Raw genomic sequence first — 4754 nt, 5'->3', positions numbered from 1 at the left:
AGGGAAAAACATTGGAAAAAGCAACATTTCTGTGTGCGTTTTCCTTACTGTAACACTCAAATGGTATGAGCACCTTGACAGAAGGTCAGAGGTACTTGTTATTTAATGTACGCGTTAGAAGTCAGATGATTAGTAACATGAGAAAGAAGGGATGTTATTTATCATGCAAATGGATGCATCAGTAGTATCTCAATTACCATACAAAGATGAGGAAAAATGCCGCGACACTAATCTCATTTAAAAAAACATTCTTAGTCCATATTCTTTTTCATATGAGATTGTGTTCATCAGTAATTTGTCAAGTCAATTTACACACAAACCATATTTAAAAGATTAATTTTTAATAGATTTCCGTGAAACAAAACCAAACTTTCTTGGCATTTCTAAGTACTGAACATTCTAAGTCTGAATATTTCACCGTTTCCACCTTTCAGATACGATCCTGCTATAACTGTATTCAAATATAAGAAGATTAGGACATCCTTCTCATATTGTATAAAATGTACTAATTACAAATGAGCCTACCCGCTGGTACCAGGGCCTGTGAAGTCGGGGCGAATGGTGGCTGCTGACTTTCGGCAGTGAGGAGTCACCATGAGGCGGCCTGGCTTTCCACTGTTAGATAAGAACAGCGATCTGCACATTACATTAACGATAAATAAACCCTGACCTTAGCACTATGTAACTCACAGGCTTTCGAGGTTAAAATATGTTTTCAAGTAGCACCTTAGTTAAAGCAGACACAAGAATGAAGCCAGAGCAGACTCAGCGCTCCACAGGCAGGTCAAGCTACATCGCGTTTTAGCAGCACAGCAAATGTAAATATTAACTCCAAAGTTACGCATAGTCTATCTCTAACCCAAGCATCCTGCCCAAAATAGGTAACCTCCGCATACTGGCGTCCACAACTTGGTTCCCTACACCTCTTGCTCTTCTATAGATAAAAACTGAAAGTCTCGCAAGGGTTCAGTACTACACTTGAAACGCAAACACACACACAGGGTTTCTAAACATAACATTAAAAGTTTAAAACCCTATTCACTTGAAGCATTTTGTGCCTAAGGCCAAATATAACTTCATAAAAAAAAACAAACAAAAAAACCCCAACACACCACCCTGCCCCCCAAAACAAAACGCATTTGTCTATGCAGAACTGCTCACAACAGCGTCTACACACGTGGCTGAAATTTAAGCAGAAATTACAAAAAGCTTGCTTCATTGCTCCTCTTTTCTCCTGCTCTACGTTGTTCCCCTCGTGCCATTGTTCTTCTGGAGCTGCACGCCTCTGTACACGTACCCGCTTTTCTGAACAGCTTTTTCTAGTCACACGTCAAATACCGCGCTCCCCGTTTCTCTGCTGTCAGCCCCCGATGCACCTTTGCCTTGTTCCACCTTCTCTTTCCCCTTTACTGAAACCTAAACTTGGGCTCAACAGATACCAATGTTTTCAAATTCATGCTTTTTTTTTTCCCCTTACTCTCTCATTCTTCTTTGATTTTTCATGAAATGTTAAGGAAGTATTTTGATGGAGTTCAAGAGCTCGGGCTAATGAGCAGTTATGAATTGTTCATAACTGCTCCTCCTGAAGACAAACCATAAAAGAAGGTTTTCATCAGATTTTCAGTTTTGCAAGTGCCTGAGGATAGCCAAGGACAGTGAAGACAGCTATAAAGGGAATTAAATGCATTCACTAGTATTTTAACATTTCTGTCTACTATTTCATTTCATCCAAGGCGGAAAGATCGTCCCAAACCGTTGCATTTTAAACTCTCCTACGCATCGTGTGAGCAAGATGCACCAGGGAAGCACAAATCTCGCTCTGTGTGTCCTAACACACCCTCCTACCTGTACTTACTGTGGCTTTTATAGCCTCTTTGGAAAGCATCTAGTCTTGACGAGCTGGTAACAGCCTTTAGAAAAAGACTACAGAATGAAGCCAGGATTCAGTTTCCTATCCAGCTCCTCGGGGTACAAAGCAGGGATCCCTTGAAGTTTCTTACACACAGAGTTGGCTCCTACACTAGATCACTTTTAAAAGTAAAAATCAATTTAAAGAAAAAATCCATTTAAAAAGCTCCCATTTTATATTCCTGGATTGTTTTGCTTTTTCTGTACTCAAGATTTCTGACAACTTTGAAAACCTAATAATTTAATCTGTATTAAAACGTTGATAAAGGCCCGATTTCTCAGCACACAATGTCAGCTGAGGTACAGAATCCAATGGGAGCAAGGTACTCGTAAGAAAAAAGAAAATTCATGAAAATGCTAAAGTAAAATGTGTCCCTTAACTACTCTTTATAGTTTCGCTGTGACAGCCTACGGTCCAAGCAGGTGCGATTCCGGCCTTCTGTTGCTGGCAGAATGAATCAAGGTCTCGGATCTCAGATTAATACAGGTAAATCTCATCAGGGAAGAATTCCTCTTAACTGAGTAGAATTTAGCCTTGAGTAAAAGGGTCATACTGTCTTCTTAATTAGCCACTTCTTGAGAGCAGTGAGTACAGATAACATTCAATAAGCCTGATGTCTCCAAAAAGTGATTAAAACTGCAATTATGCTACAGAACAAAAGCATTTTATTAAATACAAATCAGTTGAATTTTATCAATAATGAGGCTTCCCACCTTCATTAAGCTCTTAATACTATCACAAACCCAGGTGTAAGTACTTTCTCATTCATTTTGCCTTTCATTAACACTATTACATTTTTCATTCTATGAAACAGCAAGGGAAAGGAGAGGAAAAAAAATAAATCAGTCACCATCTTTTCATTCAATTGAAGTGATGAGGAAGGACAGACTACTTATCTTAATTAACGCTCATCTGAATCAAATTCCTGGCTCCTGAAAGCAATATCAAGGTTCTCCAACTTGAAAAAAAATTTCCTTGTTTTGTTAAGTGATATAGGCAAGTGATAGGAGACAATTATATCTTTGATTATCCATCTGATCCCTGATACACAGTTCTCAGACTCAGCTAAGACTGAGAGAAAAATAAAAAGCCAAAGAAAACCCAAACAAACAAGGGTCAAAGAAAACGGCACGTTGATATTGGGCAGATATTGGGCAGCGACTGGCTTGAGAGCAGCCCTGAAGAAAAGGACTTGGGGGTGCTGGGGGACGAGAGGCTCCACATGAGCCGTCAGTGTGCACTAGCAGCCCAGAAAGCCAATCATACCCTGGGCCGCATTGGGAGAAGCGTGGCCAGCAGGGCGAGGGAGGCGATTCTCCCCCTCTACTCCACTCTCGTGAGACCCCACCTGGAGCACTGTGTCCAGTTCTGGAGCCCCTACTACAAGAGAGAGATGGACGTGCTGGAACGTGTCCAGAGAAGGGCCACAAGGATGATCCGAGGGCTGCAGCACCTCTCCTATGAGGACAGAGTGAGAGAGTTGGGGTTGTTCAGTCTGGAGAAAAGAAGGCTCCGAGGAGACCTTAGAGTGGCCTACCAGTATCTGAAGGGGGCTACAAGAAAGCTGGGGAGGGACTTTTTAGGATGTCGGGTAATGGTAGGACTAGAGGGGATGGATTAAAACTAGAGATGGGTCGATTCAGACTGGACGTTAGGAAGAAGTTCTTCACCATGAGGGTGGTGAGACACTGGCACAGGTTGCCCAGAGAGGGGGTGGAAGCCCCATCCCTGGAGGTGTTCAAGGCCAGGCTGGATGGGGCTCTGAGCAACCTGATGTAGTGGGAGATGTCCCTGCCCATGGCAGGGGAGTTGAAACTAGGTGATCTTTAAGGTCCCTTCCAACCCTAACAATTCTGATTCTGTGATATTGCAAAAGTTTTGGAACTAACCCCAAAGGGAGAGATGAAGGCAGATGGATAACGCAAACCAGGACAAAGACACATTGCCGTTCTGAAAGCAAGTGAAGTATCCGCATTTACCAACGAGCACAGAAGACACCCTGACTCAGTGGAAACTCTGGAAGGTCTCTAGCCCAAAGCAACCCTTGCTCTGCAGCGCGGGAGCAGTCACAGAGACAGACCCGCACATATGGGAACTGGGGGCAGGGAAAGAGACTTGGGCCACAGACTTGATCAGTCCTGTAGCCCCCTCCTGGCTGATGACCAAGTTGATGAAGAGCAACCGCCTCTGAGAACTCTCCAGAGAAAGAAAATTCTTTCTTAGGAACACCAGGTTATCAAAACTGACAAGGCTGCGGCGGTCATGATTTCCCTGCCTTCTTAAGATCCAAGTAATTTCCAGCGATGTGTTGATAATCGAAAAATCTGAGGTTTTCTCCAAGTTCTTCCCTTCTTCTGGCTCTTTCTGAGAGAGGGTTGTTGGGAGAGAACCTCAACTTGCCTTACTTCTGTAGCTTTTGAATAGCTAAAAGAATTCTCCTGTAGCCTTTAAGCTCTGGAAGTTGGCTGTTTTAGTCAGGCTCATGCTTTTAGTGTAGTAGTTTAGAGTCAGACCCCAAAGAGAGCATTTTGGAATGCCGTTACATCATCGTCATTGTGATTTCTGGCCCTCTGTTACAATGGCAACCACACAGAGAGATCAAGATGGAGTTAGGTACTGAAGCCAACATGTGAAATGATACCCAGAAGGCCCAGGTATGGCCGAAAGGACCCTTTTGCTGGTTGCTGTCTTCTTGCTCCTTTACCACCAGTTGAAAGAACTCCTTGTCCCATTGTGCTTGCCAGTTTCCCACATCGCAGTAAGACGGACAGTGAAATTAATATTGCACATGAAATATTTATTTATGATACTTCAGTAGTTTTAAGAAATTCCGAAGTAACTTGAT

Source organism: Rissa tridactyla, chromosome 5, assembly GCF_028500815.1.
Source record: "Rissa tridactyla isolate bRisTri1 chromosome 5, bRisTri1.patW.cur.20221130, whole genome shotgun sequence".
Classification (NCBI taxonomy): domain Eukaryota; kingdom Metazoa; phylum Chordata; class Aves; order Charadriiformes; family Laridae; genus Rissa; species Rissa tridactyla.
Note: the sequence above shows the minus strand (reverse complement) of the source record.